The sequence below is a fragment of the Artibeus jamaicensis genome, unplaced genomic scaffold, assembly GCF_021234435.1.
Source record: "Artibeus jamaicensis isolate MK-2021 breed Jamaican fruit bat unplaced genomic scaffold, CSHL_Jam_final contig_482, whole genome shotgun sequence".
Taxonomy (NCBI): Eukaryota; Metazoa; Chordata; class Mammalia; order Chiroptera; family Phyllostomidae; genus Artibeus; species Artibeus jamaicensis.
The window spans coordinates 499,223-522,404 of NW_026521857.1; positions in this window are offsets into that span (position 1 = coordinate 499,223).

Consider the following 23,182-nt stretch of genomic DNA (forward strand, 5'->3'; position numbering starts at 1 on the left):
TAAGTACCTTTGCAGACTCTTGTCTCTGCAGTGACTATTACAATCACTCTTTATGGATCTGGTAAGTGAGGCTAGGAGAGGCTAACTATGTTTAGGTCACAAAGCCTGACCCCGCTGCCTGACCCCCAATACCCATTCTGTCCTGCAGGCCTGCAGCCTAACCAGGCCCAGCCTATCCTGCCCCAGACACTCTCATGTAGCACTGGAAGGATGTAGTCACTACCCTGGGGCACTTCTATGATAGAGTCCCCTTTGATGTGCAGGACACACTGCTGCCAAAAATTAACTGCAAGCAGAGCACTGAAGACTGATTCCAGCTGAAACTGACTGGAGAGTGAAGCTACGACACAGGAGAAACCTGAGGGGAAACAAACCAGAAGGCAGCAGCTCGCACCTCCACAGCTGGGATCCATGTGGAGCACACACGGGTCAGCCTGGTGCTGAATGAACAGGTATAGGATGATGGAAATCTCACTCAGCAACCAGGCTAACGTGCAGGCCATGAGGCTGAAGAACCACCTGTGGGGAGGGCAGACATGGCCAGAGCTAGTGACACAAGCCCTGAGAACACAGCAACCAGCTCCTGCATGTTCCCACAGTGTAAGGGGCCAGACCACCCAGGACAAGAGCCTCAGTGTCTCCACAGCATGGGTACCCTGTGTCCCCTGAGTACCCTGAACTCTGCTCTGGTTGCACCGTAAAGTGCAGTCCTTTGCTCTACTGCTCTCTGTCCTTTGAGAGTTCATCCCAATGTTCAAGGTGACACCACTGATGTGTGGCCACCACTGCCCATACCAATGACCACAATTACAGTCTTATATCGCCTTTACAACATTGACACATGAGCTCATTCAATCCCCACAGGGGGCTCCAAGAAGGGGACCACCTCCATCTCACAAAGGTAAACAGACCCACAGATGGGGTGTAACCTGCCCAAGCAGCCTGGCCCACCTAGCACTTCAGTCAGTGCAAGATTCCATGGTGTCCTCAGCCTGCCAGCCACAGACCAGCTTCTTTTTCCATGCTCACACTTATTCCTACCAGGACCACCTCAGTCCCCACCTTGCCCCTCTTCAGCTCTGGCAGCATGAGAAATGTGCCTTTGGGGCTCAGCCTGGAGTTGGGCAGTAACCACTGCATTTGAACAGAACCCCTGTGAGAGCAGGTGGTGGGGCTCCTCAGTGCTGTGCTACCAGCAAGGGCCCCAAGAGGGACTCAAAAGCCAGGGGTGTGCCCTGGAAGGAACCCAGCCAAGGTGCAGCCTCACAGCTGCTCTCAGTACCCACAGGCCAGCCCAGAAAACCCAGACCACTCTGTGCCTGCCCATGGCACACACTTCTGAGGCTCTTGGGCACATCAGGGCCCTGCACTCTGATCTCACAGAGCAAATGCCTCCTGCCCATTGCTGGATGCTTGCTCCTGGCCCACACCCCAGCCCACATCCTCTGTGCTTAGGGCCTGGCCACCCTAGAGGCCAGAGAGCAGGCCAGCAGATCAAAGCTCAACAACCCAGCCCATGTGCTGTGTACAGAGGCAGGTGTTCTACAGTCGTAAGGAGGGTACCCAGCTGTATACTTTGTGAGGACAGATTCACATAGCATGGCCAGGAGCTGCACCAAACAACACATTTTAGGACAAAACAATGAGAACAGGAAAGACCCTGAGAGCATCTGTGCTGAACAATGAAGTGCAGCCACCCTTTTCCATGGACCCCCAGCTACAAGCCACATGGAACCCAGCCCACAGATGCCTCCCCTTCAAGGTCTCCCTTTCCCTTTCCCTTCAAATTTTCCAGGCCCTCACCAGTAATTTCTGCTCCCAATGCAGTTGTTCATCCATCTGCAGTGATGATCAAAGCCAGCAACACATTTGTTGCACACCCGGCAATGTTTGGCGCTCATTCTCCTACAAGGAAAAATTTGGAAGGAGCAGCCTGTCAGCAACCTGTATACATAAAGGACAAGGTCAGAAATGCCCCAGTCCACAGAAGAAAGAACAGGCAGCAGCAGCCCGACTCCCAGAGGACCTGTGTTCCTGCCGTGGGGGTGCCTTCCCTCAGCCACACTTGCCACATAGGGCCTTGGAGGCCTGGAGGCTGTGCTAGGATCTGGCCCAGGGACACTGGGCTGCCCTCCCATGCCACCACTCTGTCCCCAGGGCCACTAAAGACCATATGTACCTGACCAGCCCTGTGATTTGGTGGGAGCAGAGGCTCATCTGAGAAACACAAAAAAAGACAGTGCTCTCCTGCTCTTAGGTCTGCTCAGGGCTGCAGAGGGGCTGTGTGTGTAAGGGTCACAGCACCAGTCAGCTGCATGAGAGCAGCCCCTGCTTCTGTGGTGAAACAGCACCGTGGTGCCCCCACAAGTGGCTGGAGAGTTACATCTGGGAACCCACCCAGTGGGCACAGGCCCCAGGTCCCAGCACTCACACGGAGACCTCACACAGAGAGCAGTGCAGATCACCCGTGACTTGCTGTTTTAAAAATTTCTTCCTCACAGCCTCCTCAGCAGGGTCGATGGAAATGCAGCCAATGTAACTTATTACGTGGCACAATAAAATTGTGCCAGTAATCTGTGGGGGGGGGGAGCGTGTCAAGGAAAACTCAGCCCTACCCCGGTCAGCACCTGGCCAGGTGTTCTGGCTCTGGTTCTCTGACCTGGAGATGGTTTGCTGACCAGCACTCAGCACTCAACCAGGTCTCAGTAGGCCCCTCGACATGCTGGTCACCCACAGGAACAATGGCTGGGGAAAGTTGGCCACATTTTGCCCAAGATGACCTGGCTGTTCTCCTTCAATGGCCTTCACTGAGGGTGGGCTGAGCCCCTGGAGTGGAAAGGTCACTTTGTAGGTGGCACACAGTCAAGTTCTTTGTTTTTACTTTCAGAGGCAATTTTATTCTAGGTCCAAGCTAATTACAAACAGAAAAAGGAAGGGGGCTGCTGGTCACACTTTCATACCAACCAGGAGCCCCCTGACGGGTCCAGAGGCTCTGCAGGAGCTCCTGACAGCAACTTGGGGAGGGCAAAGTCCAGCTGCACTTTGAAAAGCTATAGTATTTTTTGAAGTTCCTATTAAGCCCACTCTTCTTTGTTGGAAACACAGATTGACTCCTCGCATCTTTGAGAAAGCTGCGGTGGTCCAGATCTCACCTCCTTCCTGTCTCCACCTGGTACACCCTGGTATCCCCTGGCAACCCGTGAAGCCAGGTGCCCTCTCTCTGCACCCACTTCAGGTGAGGGCAGGCGCTCCTGTGTAAGCATCTGCACTCTATCCAGGACACTGAAGTACTGAGCCTCACAGAGAATGAGAGAGAGTGTGGGGACATGGGTGGGGAATGGACACCTTGAGAATGGGAGGTGTGTGGTGTGAGGAGTTGGGAGGGGGAGATGATGCCTGGGGTTGACTCAGTGTAGAGGACAGAGCTCAGAGTGAGAGCATCCCCAGTATGTATCTGGAGCTGCTCTGGAAGAGGAGTCCTTCTGAAGCCCCTTCCCACTCAGGACAACAGGCAGGTGCTGCCCCAGTAAAAGGATACTCCATAGGTGATGTACTTCCCCTCCCTGGGCAGCATGGGAATAAAGATGGAATACATGGCCAGAGCCAAGATCAGGAACACTGCCCAGGATACCATCTGGTATGTTTCAATGGGTCTTGACCAGCCATTTTTTTTGTACAGGCCAGAAGAGGAAGTCTGCCTCACCCTACTGGTCACGGGTTCAGGGAGGACCTGTCTCTTGCTCCTGCCACAGCTGTCCACCTGCAAGACATAAAAGGGGAGCATGGCTGGCCATGGGTCTTCTTTCCACAGCCTGGCCTAGCTGGGGACACTCCAGGGCAGGTAAGCCACCAGCCTCCATAGGCTGATACCACTGTTGGTAGCAGAGGTGGTCAGGCTGGGTCTGGGGGTGGAGTGGGCAGAAGACCCTCCACAGGGGAATCCAGGGAACCCCTGCAGAGTCCAGCCAGGCCACAACCACAGTGCAGCTGTGGGAAATAGCTCTCCCTCTGTTCTGTGGCCCAGAGGGCTAAGGAATCTGAAGGGGCACCCACCCACCACAGCAACCACCAGTCCCTCAGGGCCAGGGGCAGCCTGCAGCCATGCTGAAGATGGCAGAGGCCAAGATCTGGAGCATGGCCCAGGCCCTTGACTGGGAGGAATGGCTTTGGAAACAAGTCTGGGGCTTGCTTATAATGCACATGGACTCATCAGAAGACCCATCAGTCTGAGGTGAAAACCTGGGTTAGCACCAGGTCCTCTGCCTTGAAAAATGCAGGGCAATGCAAGAAAAGCAAACTGGGCTGGTGTGATGAGGCGATGCTTTCATTTGACAGAAATCCTCCCTGAGTATTCTTCATGCAGGTTACTGTCAAAACAGAATCAGAGACCATGTTTCTAGAGATGTTCCGGGTTTATCATTCTGTGGGGACAAGAAAGGCCTGTGACCTCTAGGCACCTGGTATGGCCCAGAGAGTGCAGCTGGGAGGAAACTGTGGCCCCATCTGGCCAGTGAGGAGGCATAGGTCATCCAGAAAGGAAAGGACATGTCAAGAGGGAGACCACAGAGCATTTGAGGGTGTGGGCGAGGGGCTGAATGATATTTCACAGCAGCTAAAGGCGGACTTTTAGAAAACTTCACCACATCATGCTGTGTAGCACTTGACGTTGTTCCTTCAGGATAAAATGCACAAAATATGGATTATATTGAAAAATATTCAAAGAGTCTTTCTTATGAGTTTGAATTCCCTGAGGAATTTTCCTAAGAAGACCTTCTGGCTGCTGTCCACTGCTGTTAGCCATCCACTCTGGGTCTCCCAGGGTGACACAGGATGGACATCAGGCTACAGTGGCCCCGAGGTTACTTGAGTTACATGAAAATCTCAGGGCAACTTGAGAGAAAATCACTTACGAAACAAGACCACAACACAGGGGGTGGGCAAGAACAACACAAAACAGTAATATTAGTATAAAAACATGATTCCCAAATAAAAATAATATGCAGACATAAGAGCAACTAAAACACATTGCAAAAAATATTAAAGTGCTGTAATCTGGAAAGTTATCAAGTCATTGTGGCAGATCACGAAAGAGAGAGGTGAGAAAGTGATAATTGTAAGAAAAAATTTGAGTGACATGGAAAACAGAAGCTGGTGACAGAATATTATCTGTTGGGTTCAAAGAGGCAATGGAGAGGTTGTAAGAGAAGAGACAAGAAAAAAATGTGAAGAAAAAACGTGTCTTTACTTTAAGGAGATTTAAGACTTTAGACACAAAACATGTTCCAGGAGTGAAATAGGAATAGAAAAAAATGAAATAATATTGCCTACAATAGATGGACACCTAAACATTGTAACTGGTTTCAGTTGTTGTAGACTTTAAAAACAGAGTAATTCTTCAAGGTCTGAGACTCTTTTGAACCTGAAGTAGATGCAGTGAAACTGTCAGTAAAGTGTAAGAGCAGACGAAAAGGTCTTGACATGTGTGAAACTCAAGGCATATAGAAAAGGTCCATGCCAACGAATCTGAAGATTAGACACTGTGGTGAACAAATGAACCTACAATTGTGTCCAAATCAAATCTATGAGAAAACACAGTTGAAACAATGCCTGGTGACGAAGCTATGAGTCTCTGCAAATATCAGCAGGCCCTCTTGGTCAGCAAGATGACATATCCCTGAGCACCAGGCTATACTTACCCCCAGATTTTTAGGACACAGATCTGTAAGCAGTGACAGAAGTCTGAAGTTCTTCCAGATGTTTCGCAGGGATCTTTCAGGGGCTGTGGAGGTCTCCCCCAGGTCTTGCACAGGGATGATGGTGTTGGTGGTCAGGGCCTCCTGTGCTATTTTGCCAGGTTCCTCCAGGCTGTCCTCGGGGCTCTCCCACGCTCTGCGTGGGTCTCTTCCAAGTGCTCCACAAGGCTCCTCAAGGTCTTGAACGGGGCTCTGGGTGGCCTTGGGTGGGGCTTCCCAAGGTGTTTCATGGGGCTCTTCCTGGCACTGCTCGGAGCTCACACTGGCATCGTGTAGGCCTATCTCAGGTGCTGGGCCAGGCTCCCCATTGTGTTGTAGAAGGCTCTGGCCAGCACTGCTGGGTTCTCTCACAGGTTGCATGGAGGTCTCCCAGGTGCTGCCAAAGGGCTATCACAAGCTGCACCAGCTCTCCCAGGCACTACACAGGGCTATGGAATCTAAATGGATTCTTTAGGATAAAGAAAATGAATTACCCTCCCCTGCCCTAAGGTGCTCTACGGCCTCATCTCATACCTCCCCTCTCAGCAGGGGCTGCACTCATCTCTTTTAATAAAAACCAAGTGTTATTTTCACCCACTTTTTTGAAACATGTACAAAAGGGAAAAATGTATATTATCTAGTTCAAATGCTGTCTCTTGGGAGATTAGATCAGTTAAAAAAACCTTGGGACCAAATACCTGCCTGTCAAGAAATGTGGCACTTTCTGTTTCCTTCTGGGTTGAAATGTGCACAATTAAAATGGACTACCCATGAGCACACCCACTGTCTCCCTGTGTGGACAAAGTGCCCATTCTTGGCACGGCACCCCCACTAATAAGAGTGGTACTCTAGGGGTACCAGAGCTACCCACTTCCAGCCACCCATCCATCCCATTTTGAGGACCATCTGCTTGGGACTAGGCCTTCTGGGAAATAACACTTTCCTATTAGAGATTCAGCTCTCCCCTAGGTGTTCCACACTTAGAGAAATGAAACAATAGTGCGGTCCCATTTGACAATGGCACAGACACATTTCTTCATGCTTCTTAAGGAGAGGCGTGCTGGGGAGGACCCCAGGACTGAGAGAGCAGCAAAGAAGACAACTGCCAGACCAGGCTCCCATAGTGTGCCAGAAAGAGCACATGCCAGCAGAGAAAGCCAGGGAAAACACTCCCCTAACCTGTCCTGCCTGACAAACACCTTGAATACTGCTGCTGGCTGTGAACACCAGCACATCCAGTAGCACATGTTACACTGCACCCAGACATCACAGACACAACACACAATACCACGTACTATACACACAACACCCCCCACATACACCATACACTAAACACATATGCACACGCACCATACACACACCACTCATCAGCACCATTATGACTCCATGATCTCTGTGCAAACACCACTAGATTGTCATCAGACACCAACCCTGACATTTATGAATCATTATTTTGCTCTGTGTCCTGCTGGGTCTTTCTGGACCTATGGCCTGCTAGTCCCCTGGTGAGAACAGAAGTAAGAAGTGAAGTACCTACCTCCACACTTTCTTTTTCAGCTATCAAAGATGTCCTGACTGAACAAAAAAGCATACACACTCTTGCTCAGGCCAAGCCAAACTGAGGACCACAATGCAACCAGGACCTCAGAATCTCCCTGGTTGACATGGCAACAACAGAGCCCAAGGTAGGTCATAATGCCCAGGCCTTTGGACACACCCTTTGCCAGTTGTGGGGAGCAAGGAGGGGGATCTGGAGCAGACCCTGTGGAGACCCTGAGGATGAGGCGCAGGGGGCCTCAGGAAGGGTGGTGTGGCCTGGTTGGCAACATCATCCTTCACCACCTGCACTTGAGTCCCTTTTACATGGTTCTCAGTTTTACCTAGAATGCTTCTTATCACAACCCTTCAGTGACAAAAAGGTCAGCTCATGGCCTTGCCTGATCTTCTTGCTTTAACAGCTCACTGTGGCCAAGGAGTCAATCCCAACTTTCCTCGTCATAGTTGACCCAGTCATCTGTTTTGGCACCAGAAGCTGAGATTCCGGGCATGAGTGCCTCAGGGTCAGGCCTTGGGGCCACAGCACAAACACAGCCTCCTGAGCCTGATGGCCCTGCAGGCTGCCCTCTTGGTGGCCAAAGAAGAGCCACAGCAAAAGGACAAGAGTTAAGGAGTGAGAAACATATGAATACCTTGTGTCAAATGGGGGAGTCACGTGCCAGGGAGGGCTTTTAATGGAAACCAAAAGGCCCCTGGGAACCAGCTTGTCCCCTGATCACACCTTCCTTTGGCTGGCTTAAGTGCCTCTATGTGAATAGCAAGATTCCAGTGATGGGTCCACAGACATGGCTGAGTGCCTCCTGGGCAGCGGGTCCTGTTGTTTCAATTTCTTCTAGTCCCCCATACTCCCATGCTGGCCCAAGTCACCGCATGGCCCTGTTCTGTGGATGTGGCCCATATTCTGAACCCTTTTCAAAACAGCCAGGACGTGTGAACACTGCTGGGAGTCCATGAAGGAAAAATGTTTTTTCTCAGGAGGACTTCTTTAGAAACTGATTTCTAAAGATACCCCAAGTGCTCTTCATAAAGCAAAAACTTTTCTCTGGTTAGGAGACTAACCTCATGGCTCCTGGGGTGATGGTCAGGGGCTTGCCATATGGTCTCCATCTTGGAGGTTTGACAAGTATATGCTCACAGAATTCTCTCTTTTCTGCCAACCATTAGTCTCCCTGCCCCACCTACTAAGCAAAAACAGCTTCAGTTTTCTAATCTGTGAAGTGGTAATAATAACCACCTCAAAAGTGATGCTGTGGGAATTAAATGAGGTGATGTTCCAAAGACCTGAGCACTGCGTTGACATACGAGACGGTCTCACTAAATGTCAGCTTTTATTATGCTGCGGATGATGATCAAGATGGAGGGTATGGGGTGCCCAAGATGATTTAAAAAAGTTGATCAAATCAGTGAAATAACTGATTGGCCAAGCAAAGGAAACCATGTCAGCTCAGGCAGTTATCTGAATTATTGTAGATCAGAAGGAAGCCTGGTTGGTACCTTGACATTTTAGCTTGTCAATCTGAGATAGCTTGTTTTATAGACCAGATGATTTATTGGAAGATTGTCCAACCCACAAAGAGGAGCACAGTGTGTCCCCTCTACAAAGTCCACATTTGGCCAACAGTAAGAATAGAAAGTGATAACAGTGCTTAGTCTGCTGACCCACTCATGTGGTCAGGGGAATCTTGCACAAATCATAATAATTCCCCAAACTGGAAACCTGACCAAGTAGTCAGAAGGTTCAAAAGGGGCCTCTGCTTGTCAACTTATGGCAGCCTGGCTGTGTTTCACACAGGGTATCACTCTCAGCTTCTGCTGTGGCATAGGCTGGCTTGTTGCTCCTGTCCTGACTCAAGGAACCACTCACAACCTTCTGACACAACAGCACCTCTCCCTGCAGCTTCTTGGTACAAGTCCCCTCCCCCAAGGGCTAGCCAATGACCAAATTTATAACCAACAGTTATTAAACATGTACTAGGTATCAATTGTTGTGTTAAAATCATGGCAACATTCCTACCAGGTGCACACATTTATTATCCTTTTTTTACAGAGAGAGAAATCAGAGAGTGACATTTGGGTAAATTGCCAAGAATCACATGTTGTAAGAAAATGCAAACCCAAGCTCCATGGGTCCAAAATCTGCATTCCTCACTTTTGGATAATGGAGAATCAGCAGAAATCAGCCCACATATCTCAGGGTTAGGATCAGTTTTATAGTTAACATATTAAATAAGTACCTGTGTGGTATGATTTGAAAAATAGAAATGGCTCTTTATTTAAATAAGTAAACAACAACTGAAATAGCATCCATATTTCCTAAAGTTCCTATATTGCTCATTTCTTTAGATCAACATCTTAAGATGTTATGCAATGTTGTCTGCTCAGGAAAGAAATGACATCTATCAGACACACACTTGGTATCAGGTGACTGTGCCAGGGCTACTGGGTGACTCTTGAGCACATCAAAGTGTGAGAACCTCTACCCTAGTGGATGTGTGGATACTCTCTGCTTCACCCACCACACCTTGTACATGACCTAAACTCAATCTGTTCTCATTCCAGAACCTAACCCTCACTCTTATCATAGCTCTAAACAGCAATTTTGAACCAGTATGCTTGGTGGCACTGTGGTGCGCCATAATTAAAACATGCAAAACCTGAAGGAGGTCAGGGGTCTCACCTCTTTCCTTTTTGATAGTCAAATTTAAAAAAGAAATGAAAGCAGCCAACACATCAAGAGACATTTGGTGTGAACGAAATTCAAGGAGTTCATCATCACCAAGCCCTTATTATATGAAATGTTAAAGGGACTTACCTAAGAAAAAGAAGATAAAAAAGATGAACAGTAAAAGGACAGCAAACTCACAGTTACTAATAACCACACCTAGAACAAAAATAAAGAGGACAGCTAGATCAGGAGCAGAACCATAGAAATGAAGATCACCTGGTGGGTTAGCAACAGGGGAGTGGGAAAAGGAGAGGGGGGAGAAGGTACAGAAAATAAGTAACATAGATGGTAGGTAGAAAATAGATGGGGGGGGCAAGAATAGTAGGGGAAATATAGAATCTAAAGAACTTGAGACATGTGGTCATAAACTAAAGGGGGGAATGGTGGGGGAGGGGTGTGCAGGGTGGAGGGGAATGAAGGGGGGAAATAGAACTGTAATGGCATAATCAATAAAATATATAAAAAACACAAAATTATAGGTCTAACTTTTTTGTTAGATCAGCAAAAGTATTTTTTGGTGTGCCACAGAATTTTAGTCATTAGTTTACATGTGACTAAAATTTTCAACATGAAAAAGTTGAAATTCACTGCTGTAGCCAGCAGCCTCAAAAAATCAATTTTTTAAAATCCAAACCAGATTACCTCAGACTTCTTTATTCTAGCGACATTACAACCATTTTTTCTATCGCCTATGTTGGAAAACTCAGTCACCCTGACTGTGCCCTTCAATTTGAGAGAACCAATTAGATCCTATAGATTCTGGCTTTGGAAGGCTCCATGAAACAGCCTTCCTCTGTTTTCACTATTATGGTTTTTATCTTTGTTCAAGGGCTCATTCTAACCTGTTTGTTCCCCACCTCACCTACCACCACCACAAGGGCTAGCTGTGATAACAGGCTCTTGTCTGGTCTCTCAGTCTCTCCCTGTCTTTGCCCCTCTCCACAACACTGCAGCTCTGATCACATCATTGCCATGCATGTGCAAAGGCTGCTCATCCTTCTGATGCTCTATCGCTGAAGGCCATCCACAGTGTGGCTCTCACTTCCTCCTATACCACCTTCTCCAATGCTCAAGGAAGCCCTGACTCTTCTTGCCCTCTTAAAACCCAGGTAGTTCTCTCCTTTTAGAATGTTCTTTCCATTCTTTTCACATAGACCTACCTTAACTTTTATTAGGAACTTCCCAAAGGCACACTTTCACCAGGGTTTTTGTTGATCACACTTCAGCAGCTCTGGGCTGAGAAAGAAAGCAGACTTGGGGATGGGGTATCTGAACCTGAACCCAAGCCCTCTACTTAGCAGCAGTTGAGTAGTAACTAAGAAGCCACCTCTCCATATTCAAATGAAAATGGAGTGGTAGGTATCAATATGGGATAATGGGAATCAGGCTGACTAGGGAGCCAGAAAGACATGTGTTTGAATGTCAGCTCTGCCCATTGCTAGGGAGATGCCACAGTCAGATTCTCTGGACTTTAACCTGATTGTCTCATCTGCAATAATGGAAATAATGTTTCTTTGGGAGAACTTTTGTGAGCAGTAGAATTAACAAATATAAGGTGCTTAGTCCACGACCTCAACAATGGTATTGATTATTGTGTATTTAGTAGCACTTCCCATCCTATGAAGCATTCTACAAATCAGCCTTTTGCACCTCCATTAACAAGTAATTTACTTGTTTGTTTGTTTGCTTTTTTGTTTGTTTTTGCCAGTTTTTCTGACTTACTGAAAGATTGCCTTTTTTTCTCGACTAAACTCCAAGCTTCCTGACCCAGGACTCTTTCTTACCTACCTTCATATCTATTGTAGAAGCTAGCAAAAGTGCCCAGAAAATTCAGAACATGTTGGATGTACTTAAATTTGAGGAGGAAAAAGGAGACCCAGGTAGGCACGAAGGGCACGAGGGTTGTCCTTTGAGACACTGCAAAGTGGCCCTACAGGACAGCTAGGGTTTGGCCTGAGACCAGTGTACTCCTGAGGGATACAGAGCAGCTGAGGACAAAGGGTAATCTTTACAGCTTGCCCACCTAGGGGTGATAAGAGCTGTGCTTTGCATGTAGTGTGATGTGCATGAAGGAACAGAAACTTCACTCACCCACACTGAAGTTCAAATTTGGGTTCAACCCAGAGTAGCTCCCTGAGCCTCACTTCACTCATCCAGAAGGCTAATAAGAATAACATTACTAACTCTGGCTGGGGGTGGGGGGCAATTGGGAAGATAATGTCAATGTGAAGTGCTCACATAATGATTTCTAGCTTTGGCCCTGGCTGGTGTGGATCAGTGGATTGGACTGAGAACCTAAGGCTCACCAGTTTGATTCCCAGTCAGGGCACATGCCTGGGTTGCAGGGCAGGTCCCCTTTGTGGGAATGTGGAAGGCAGCTACACATTAATGTTTCCCTTCTTCTCTTTCTCTCTCCCTTCCCCTCTCCCTGGAAGGAAATAAATAAAATCTTAAAATAAAAGGTTTTCAACTTTGAGTGTGATGACTGAGAGATTTGAGAGAAAATGACCAAAGGGCAGTATGAGCCTAATCTTGAATTCCATAGAACCCCACCATATTATACCATCTCTCTGGTTATAGAAAATACGCCTTCCAGTCCCTGCCTTCCGATGGGCTATTAACACAGATGCAAATGAGTGGAGGTGATGGTCTAAAGCAGGTGGCACAACCATCTGCCTTCCCATCCCCATAGGGCAAGAAAGAGACACAGCTGGTTCTCTGCGGAGGTGTGTGGAGTTCAGGGGTATGCAGTGGACATGGCCGCCATACACAACATTGGGATGCCAGAGTGAACTGAGAAGTGCAACAGTGGTGGCGCATTGGAAGTAATGAGGACAAACTCACCTTCTAAGTGCAGGCAGGCTGGCCTTTCTCTCTCTCACCTCTAGCAGAGCAAATTCTCTTCAGTGTTCAAGAATGTACAACCCCAAAGATGCACAGAGCTTTGTAATGCAAGAATCCTAGTATGGGTTTGGGTTCCATAAACTTTCTATACTGAATTATAAATGTTCCAAGTTGAAACAGTCTTTACTGCTTAAGAAAGGGGTTTATCATTCTATTTAATTGACTCAGTTACTAAAACTGTCTCAAGAAGAAATAGTACATTTAAGTAAATGTATAACATTGAACTAAAAATTTAAAATTTCCCAATAAGAACATATAAGGCTCTGATGGCTTCATTAGTGAAGTCTACCTAAAGTTTTAGAAAAATAACTCCAACTGTGCACAAACTTTTTGAGAAAACAGACAAGAAACTAACACTCCCCAAATACTTCTATGAGGCCAGTACACAATATCAAAGCCAGACAATGTCATCACGAAAGAATATCAGACTGTTGCAGACTCCGTCCTGCAGAGTCTGTGTGGTTTGTGGCTGAAGACGAGAACAAATGCACACAGACTGCAGAAGTCCTGTGGAGAAAAGAGGATGGTAGAGGTGCTCTCTCAAGATGAGACTCCTATGCCTGCTTCTCTCAGGGGGAGAGCACCCCTACTCTTGCCTGGACAGGCTTTTATTGTTTCTTTCAGGTCCTACATCAAAGAAGGATTTATTATCTATTACATAGAATGTTGTCTACATTTTAGATGCAACCAAGGAAATAAAAACAAATGCAGAAGGGAAAGGTGGTAAACTGATTACGTTCTGTCCTTGGGAAAACTCATACAGGCTTTGGAAATTACCTTGAAGCTAGGCAATAAACATCTATTATTTCAGACCAGGGCAAGGGACTTTCAGGAAGAGCAAGCCAAAACAGACTGAATGCATTTTCTGGGCCTGGTTCTCCAGACAGGAAAACCAGTCTGAGGGTCTGGCTCCTGCCCACCACTTCACTCCTGTCAGTTTTCTGATGCAGGGCTGAGCCACGTTCACCATTGCCAAGTAGACCAGTTCCCTACATCAAATTTCCAGCCAAGATGGGGGCATAAGTAGACACACAACCAAAAGAAGGACAACAGCAAATTTAAAAACAAAAAAAAAACCACCAAAACTGCCAGAAAATAGAACTGTATGAAACTCTGACAACCAACAAGTTAAAGAAGAAATATTCATCCAGACCAGTAGGAGGGGCAGAGTTGGGCAGGCGGATGGAGAGGACTTGCGGCAGGGGACAGCTGGAGGAACAGAGTGAGCAAGGTGGTGTCTGGTGAAGTGGGTGGTCCCACATTTCTGTGCAGATAAACTGGGAACAACAACTGGGGAGCAAGACAGACCACACAACCCAGGGTTCCAGCACAGGAAGGTCAAGTCTCAAAACCTCTGATGGAAAAAACCTGTAAAGATTGAGGCAGCAGGAGAAACTCCCAGCCCTTACAGGACAGTTTGTTGGAGAGGCCCACAGGGTCCTAGAATGTATACAAAACCACCCATTAGGGAATCAGGACCAGAAGGGCCCGAGTTGCTTGTGGATAGCAGCAGAAGTGACTGAAAGCTGGCAGAGAGCTTAACAAGAACAATTGTTCCCTCTCAGACCCCTCCCCTACATACAGTGCCACAGTGTGGTGAAGGGGGTTGCCCTGCCCTGGTGAACACCTAAGGGTCCTCCCCCTACTATGTAATAAGCATGCCGAGACAAAAAAAAAGGTAGCCCAAATGAAAAAACAGATCAAAGCTCCAGGAAAAATACAAGTAAGTGATGAAGAGATAGCCAACCTATCAGATGCACAGTTCAAAACACTAGTAATCAGGATGCTCACAGAATTGGTTTAATATGGTCACAAAATAGAGGAAAAAGTGAAGGCCATGAAAAGTGAAATAAAGAAAAATAGAAGGGAACCAACAGTGACGGGAAGTAAATTGGGGCCCAGATCAATGGTTTGGAGCAGAAGGAAGAGAGAAACATTCAACCAGAACAGAATGAAGAAACAAGAACTCAAAAAAAAATGAGGAGAAGCGAAGGAACCTCAAAGACAACTTCAAACATTTCAACATCTGCATCACAGGGGTGCTAGAAGGAGAAGAGGAAGAGCAAGAAATTGAAAACTTATTTGAAAACATAATGAAGGAGAATGTCAATAATCTGGCAAAGGAAATAGACCTCCAGAAAGTCCGGGAAGATCAGAGAGTACCAAAGGAGTTGGACCCAAGGAAGAACACACCAAGACACATCATAATCACATTACCAAGATTAAAGAGAAGGAGAGAATCTTAAAAACAGCAAGAGAAAAGGAGACAGTTACCTACAAAGGAGTTCCCATAAGATTTGATAATCTAATTTCTCAAAAAGAAATCTTGCAGGCAAGAAGGGGCTGAAAAGAAATATTGGAAGTCATGAAAGATCCTACAGTTGAGATTACTCTATCCAGGAAAGCTATCATTTAGAATGGAAGGGCAGATAAAGCGCTTCTCAGATAAGGTCAAGTTCAAGGAGTTCATCGTCACCAAGCCCTTAAATGAAATGTTAAAGGGACCTATCTAAGAAAAAGAAGATGATCAAAAATATGAATAGCAAAATGACAACATACTCACAACTATCAAAAACTTACCCTAAAAAACACACTAAGCAAACAACTACAACAGGAACAGAATCACAGAAATGGAAATCATATGGAGGGTTATCAGCAGGGGAGAGAGAGGAAGAAAAGGTATAGGGAATAAGTAGCATAAATGGTAGGTAGAAAATAGACAGGGGTAGGTTAAGAATAGTATGGGGAATGTAGAAGCCAAACAACTTATATGTATGATCCATGCACATGAACTAAGCAGGAAGTGGGGGGAATGGGGGTTGGAGGAGGTATGTAGGGTAGAAGGGAATAAAGGAGGGAAAATGGGAAAACTATAATAGCATTATCAATTATATATATATGTATATATAATCATAAACCAATATCATTCATGAATGTGGAGGCAAACACCACTAGGGAAGTATTACCAGCCGTGGCTGGTGTGGCTCAGTGGATTGAGTGTGGGCCTGTGAACCAAAGAGTTGCCAGTTTGATTCCCAGTCAGGGCATAGGCCCAGGTTGCAGGCCAAGTCCCCAGTAGGGGGTGTGCAAGAGGCAACTACACATTGAGTTTCTTTCCCTCTCTTTCTCCTTCCCTTCCCCTATCTCTAAAAATAAATAAATAAAATCTTTAAAGAAAAAAAGTTTAAAAGAATTACCAAACAAATTCAGTTACACATATATATGTTCTATATGTATATATGCATATATATTTGGTGCATGTATATATATGTATGTTATGCAAGTACATATGAATACATGTATATGTACATTATATATAATATATTTCATATAAAATAAATTTATTTATATATTTACATATATTTATAAATTTAATGTATATAAATTTCTATCTATTTATAAATATATGTATAAATTCAATATATATTTATATGTTATTTATATGTATATATATAATTCTTCATATGTATATGTAGAAATTTACACAATAACTAAGTGAATGTTATTCCAGGAATGCAAGATTGCTTTAACATTGGCAAATAAGTTAATATAATAAGAATACTAATAAGTGAAAGGACAATAAACATGAGTACCATACAGAAAAAATTCTTGACATGATAACACAACTATTAGTGATAAAAATGCACTAACTACATTAAGAAAATAAAGAGACTCACATTCCATATGACAGAGAGCAGGGATGAAACTTAAAACTGATTCATACATAATTCATACTGAATGCTTTTTCCTTAAGACTGGGGCCAAGGCAAAAATGTCTGCTCCAAACATATATTCCATATGCTACTAGATTTCCAGCCAGTGCAGTCAAAGCAGGAAATAGAAATTAAAGATATATGGGTTTGAAAGTAAAGCTATTTATTTGCAGGAAACATAATCCTCTCAAATCTGCAGAAAAGCTAACAAATGAGATAGTATAGCAAGGTGGTAAGATACAAAACCAACAGGAAAACTCAATTATATTTGTACACATTAGCAATAAAAACCCCGAAATATGTACTTACTAAACCATTCACAAAAGTATCAAAAATAATAGAATGATAAAACAAGTATACAATCTGTGTACTTAAAGATGCAAACTATTGCTGAGAGAAATTAAACACAGTCCAAACAAATGCAAAGGTTTACAATATTCATGGATTGGAATACTCAGTGTTATCTTGATAGAAAATTTGCCCCAAACTGATCTACAGATTTAACGTGATCTCTGTTGAATCTCTAGCAAGCTCTTTCTTTTTTTGAAAAAAGGAATAATAAGCTGATCCTGAAGTATATATGAAAATTCAGAAAACTTAGACTGGCCAATATAATTTAGAAAATAAGAACTAAATTGAAGGACTTATACTTCTTGACTTCAAGTTTCCCTATAAGGCTTAAGTAATCAAGAATGTGGGACTGGCTTAAGAGATCAATGAAACAGACTGAAACTCTAAAAATAAATCTTTATATTTCTGCTCAGTAGATTTTAAATAATAATGTCAAGGTTCATCAAAAGGGAGAAATGAGAGTGCTTTCAATAAATAGTGCTGTAACATTAGATGACCATAGTAGCCCCACGAAGAATTAACTTATAGCGGACTTCACACCAAACACAAAAATAACTCAAAACTGGTCAAAGACCTATGTTTTAGAGCTGAACTCTAATAGTTTCAGAAGGAAACAGGCTAGAAGAATGTCTGTGATGTTGACTTAAGAAAAGTTTCCTTTCATATGAGAGCAAAAGCACTATTGAAGAAAAAATAGAAAATTGTACTTCCTCAAAATTAAAATCATTTGCTGTAAAATGTTACCTTTACAAAACATAAAAATGTAAGTCACAGACTGGATTAACATATTAGCAAAATATTCTTGTATACAGAACATACACAGAACTTTCAAAATTTAATAATAAAGACTAAAACACAGAAAACTGTACTTCAACAATAATTAAATAAATTTTTAAAAATTAATAATAAGCATGGGGCAGGGGGGCTGAGATGGGAGAAATAAACAAAAAACTGTACTTGAAAAAATAACTAAATAAAATTATTTAAAAAAATTAATAATAAAGAAAAACAACATAATTTTTGAAATGGGCATAAGATTTGAACAAATGCTTCACTAAAATCTACAAATGCATAGGCAAATAGCACAGAAAAGGATGCTCAGATCATTGGACATTCATTTGGTAAACACAAAGTAAAACCACAGCAGTTACCATTGTACATGCAGTGGAACAGCTCTGACCAAAATGATTACCCACACCAGGTGCTTCAGATGTGGATGAACTGGAAGTCCACATATTCCTAGTGAGAATGTAAATGTAAATTCCTAGTGAGAGTAATTGACATTCTTAATATGGCAGTTTCTCAAAAGCTGAAATACACATTTATCAATAAACCAGAAATCTCATTCCTGGTTGATTACAAAAAGTGAAAACAAAGGTACAAGTGTCACAAGGGTTGGTAGGACAGGTGCTGTCCCCAGAGTGAGGTCATTTCCCAGGACCCAAGACACCTGGACATACCAGTGCTCCATATCAACTAATAATTGGCTTCCATTGAGTGGTAGATATGCCCAGTGAAAACAACTTCCTTCTTAATTCAGAGAATTACTGCTTACTCTGCTCTCCCCACATGGGAAAGGAATGAGAACCCCAGTTCGCCAACTCCTTGGTAAGTTTGTTAACTTACCACACCATGACCCACCTCCCCACCATTATCTGGGTAATCCTATAAATCTCTTGCCTGCTAAGCCAGCACCTCTGCTGGCCTTGTTCTGTCCTGGCCCACAGAAGCCCATGGCAGCACCCTTCCTACTCCTTCTTGTTCAGATGTGTCTCACTGTTTTCCTGAGCCTGCTCTGGGTGACCTCCCTCACCTGTGCTCCCTTCTCCTGGGACTTCCTCCCCTTGTGCAGTAAAGTCAGGAACACTCACACTCAAATGATGTTCCAGAAACTGTTGGCTTCCCAGTTTCAATGGAAAAAAAATAACAATGAGCCTTGTGGATGATGTATCCTTTCATAGCCTGTTCTGATCTCTGTCCAAGAGCAAGGCCCCTTCCTGCTGCTATGTGTCTTTTCTTCCTCCTGCCCCATCATCCTGCAGGGCTCAGGCCACCAAATCTGCCTGGGCTCTAATCCTTTGCTATTTACACCATCATGTTAATGGACTCCTCATTAACTCAGGGCAGCAGGGCATGAGACTCAAATACAGGGCTGAGAAGTAAATGTAGGGTCTAAGCAGTGTAAATATTGTCCTCAAAATATTGAGTATAGGGTCTAAGCCCCCCGCCCCCCAGTAATTGAGGGTGGGGAAAATTCACACTATTGGATTGAGTGGTTGTAAGCACTAATGGTGTTCCCAGGAATGCTACTCAAAGGGAACAGTGGTGGATGGAAAATGAAAGAAAAACAAAGTGACAGGGAGCATCCCATGTTCACCTCATCCCTTTATCAAGCTCCTGCCTCGCCGTGACCATGGTGCTGCCCCTCTGCCAGACACTTGTCATCCTTCATCATGTTTAATCCCTCTATGGGTTATCTACAACAGGTCTTCATTATGCCCATTTTGATACTAAGGGTGGTTAACAAGTTCAAGCTTATCACTTAAGTTTGGGCAGAGCTTCAAAATGCAACCTTCTCTAACCATCTCCACCCCACCCCCAGGAAGACAAGTTCTCTTCATTCCAAAGCATAAATAGCAAAGATGCTCAGATGTCTTTCTAATGTAACAGGGGGATTTGGGTCATTAAACAGTTTAAAGTGCATTCTAAACCTTCCAGGGTTGAAAATGCTTTTTTACTTACAAAAGTAGTTACATTTCCAGTTAATTTATACAAATGACCAAAACTAAATAATACAAGTAGAAAACTTCAGGCCTTTCATGACTACACTGCTAAATTCTACCAATTCATTAAGATAATAACAACTGTACACAAACTCAGAAAATGGAAGAGGAAGGGAAACTTTCCAACTCACCTTATGAGCCTGGTTTTAACCTGATGCCAACAGAGACCCACAGAGTGAGGGAAGCCAAATTTCCCTCTGACTAGGGGGTGGGGTGGACCTCCCAGACCTCCTGAGGGCTCCTTTCCAGAGTGACTTCCTGTCCCCTTCAGGCAATGGGACCCAACTTCACTCTGGCAGCAGAGACACAGAAGGATGCATTTGAAGTCCTTGCTTGATTCCATGGAGGAGAACCCTGACCCAGGCAGGTCAGACCCTGGCCCTTCACCACGAATCCACAGTCACTAATAGTCTGAGGACACCCAGCCCCATCTGTGACCTCCTCTCAGCACTGGCTTAGGGCAGAGCCCTTGTGGGATCACAGGGCTCCCTGGCTTCCCTCCCTGTGGAAGGCAGGGGAGAGCTCCAAAGCCAGCAACTCTTAGCAGAGTGATTAGAAAGTACTTGGCACCATTAAGTGCACTTGGATTTGGACATCAGACACAGCTGAAGCACTTTGTATGGAGGTGTTGATGAAAACTAAGGCTTGGCTTCAGGTAAGATATTTTGCAGCTCAAGGGGGAATGGGGGTTCCCCCCAGAGGCTGGCCCCACCTCCTGGCAAGGTGTCCCAAGACCCCTGACTGGTCCCCATTGTCAATAAGGCCAGCTCTGTGCCATTGTGCCAAGGGCTCAGGGGGCCCCTCTGCACCCTCCTTCCTGGACACTCAGGGAGGGTTCCTTTGTCCTACAGAAGCCCAGATGTCAGTGTTGGCTGAATGCCCACCCAGAAGGCCCTCTCCAAGATTCTGATCATGGCTGCAGAGTCAGCCATGGAAAACCCACTCCTGAACTCACTGCATGGCAGCAGCTAAAATGTGCCATCCCAGGAGTCCCATGGCACCCTCCCAGAAGGCAGGAGGCCCAGAGTGTGCCATCCCCACCACCATCCTTATGAAGGGGCTCAGTGAGGGGCAGTCTGTCCAGGGTGAGGGCTCCCTCCTGCCAAACCCACTTCCTGAACCTAAACAGGAGGTGATTCTGTGCTGGACCAAGTGAGTGTCAGCAGCTCTCAGGGTTGAACCAGGATCAACTTGTCCCTTGGTCCCCAGAGGGGAGCTCAGCTGCTTCCCAATGAGGGAGAAGCAGACATTCCTCCAGAGCCCCTGTGACCACGATGCCTGTTGACATGGAGCTTGGGAGTAGACTGGTCCAATAGGCATTTCAAATAAAAGAATGGTGAATTTACTCAGTTCAGGAGCCATATTTTAAAATTCATTCAAGGTGTTCTAACCTCTGTGTTACTGAAAGAAGAAAATGAATTCAAAATGGGCTTGGTACAATGTTCTTGCTTTTGTTTACTAGTAATGTTGGTAAGTTCATGAGTGTAAGTGACTTTTAAGGTAATGTTCCAGCATTTTTTAGGAAGTTGTAAAGGACTTACTATAATAGCAATTTTAATGTCAATATGCTTAAAATTTCCTTAAGCATATTGGTAAATTTTAAACCTTTGGCTGTTTCACTGGAGGGCTGGCAAGGAACTCTTCTCTTGTGGCTGCCAGCGGAGCCATTTCTTGCTGGGCTGTTCTTGGTGCAAGGCTCCCAAGTGGATGGCACAAAACCTGCTCGGGAAGCCAGAGAAGGCATCCAGGGACTTGAAGGTGTCTCCTGGTGGATCCGCAGGGCTGCTGGGCTGAAATGACCACCCCAGGAAGCCAGGGGAGCAACTGTGCTGAGTGACAGTCCATGAGCACCTCAGAACGTGTCTTCATGTAGAGATGGGTCTCTGTTGCAGACCCTGTCCAGCACAGTTCAACTGTTGTGGCTGAAGACGAGAATCAGTGCACAGGTGACAACAATCCTGGGTGTGAAAAGGGAACAGGCATGATTACTCTCTTAAGGGGTGCCTTTGGGTGTCTCAGCCACTCCCTCAAGAGGGGAGCACCCCAACCCTTCCCTAGACAGGCTTTTATTGTTTTCCTGGGGTCTCACATCATAGAAAGATTTATTGTCTATTACATAGAATATTATTGTCTACATTTTAGGTACAATCAAGAAAATGAAAATAACATGCAAAGGGGAATGGAGATGAGCTCATTAGCTCTGTCTTTGGGGGAACTCACACAGGCTTTGGAAATTACTTTGAAGACAGACAACACATTTGTTGTTTTAGACCAGGGTGATGGAGTTTTAGCAAGAGCAATCTATAACAATCTGTATGCATTTTCTAGGCCTGATTCCCACAGGAAAACTCGGTTTGAAGGTCTGGCTCCTGCCTACCACTTTGCTTCTATAGGTTTTCCATACAGAGCTGAGTCACATTTGTCAGGCCAAGACAAACCAGTCTCCTATAGGTCTCTGAAGATATTATTAGAGACCTTGCCACGAGGTCATCCTAGATTATCTGATGTTAGATAATGAAGGTGCTGTTAGAAGAGACACAGGGAGGAAGTCAAAAGGGGGTGGCGTGGCCCTTGAAGATGGAGGAAGAGTTTAAGGTGACACAATCATAAGCCCAGGGACACCTGAAGCCAGAGAGGAGAGGAAGGTCCCCCTGGAATCTCTGGGAACAGGGCAGCCTGCTGTCACCTTAACTTGGGACTTCTGGCCCCAGAGCAGAGAGAGGATTTGGACTGTTTGAGTTGGCAGTGTGTGGTCCTTTTTCCTTTGGGCCCAGAAAACAAGCAGTGTCCTTCCTAGAAATGCAGATGGCAGCTGACAAGCAGAGCCACTGTGTGGTCACTGTGAGGACACACACCCTCCAGCTGGGAGTGGGGTTTTAATCACTGGAGGGTAGGTGGAGGTTGTTCAGGTCTAGTGGACCTGAGGCGGGTGCAGTGTCCCACAGGAGGGGCTGTTCAATACATGACCAGGATAAAACATGCAGTTGCTCTGTGAAGGGGAATCTCTCAGCTTGGTAAGACCCAATGCCACTATGTTAGGTGAGTTTTTAAGTGCGGACTGAGCTGACTTCCCTGTTATTAAACAGCATACCCTTGATCTCAAACATTAGTTTGGAGACAACCAAGAATAGTCTTCTTGAAGGGCACAGACTGTGGGAGACCAAAGATGACATGAGAAAGCCCCCTTTAAAAATATTCAGCTACAAGTGATGAAAGAATGACAGAATAGAGTATCACCACTTATTACTAAGTATCATCAGCTGTTAACATGATAAAAAGGAAAATAACCAGATATCATGTGCCTCCTGATAGAACAGCATATTACCACCTCTAAAGTGGCCCTGTTACAACAAAAAAAATAACGCCAGAATTCAGTCAGGTATCCAGACTCATCTATCACTTCACAGAAAATATAAA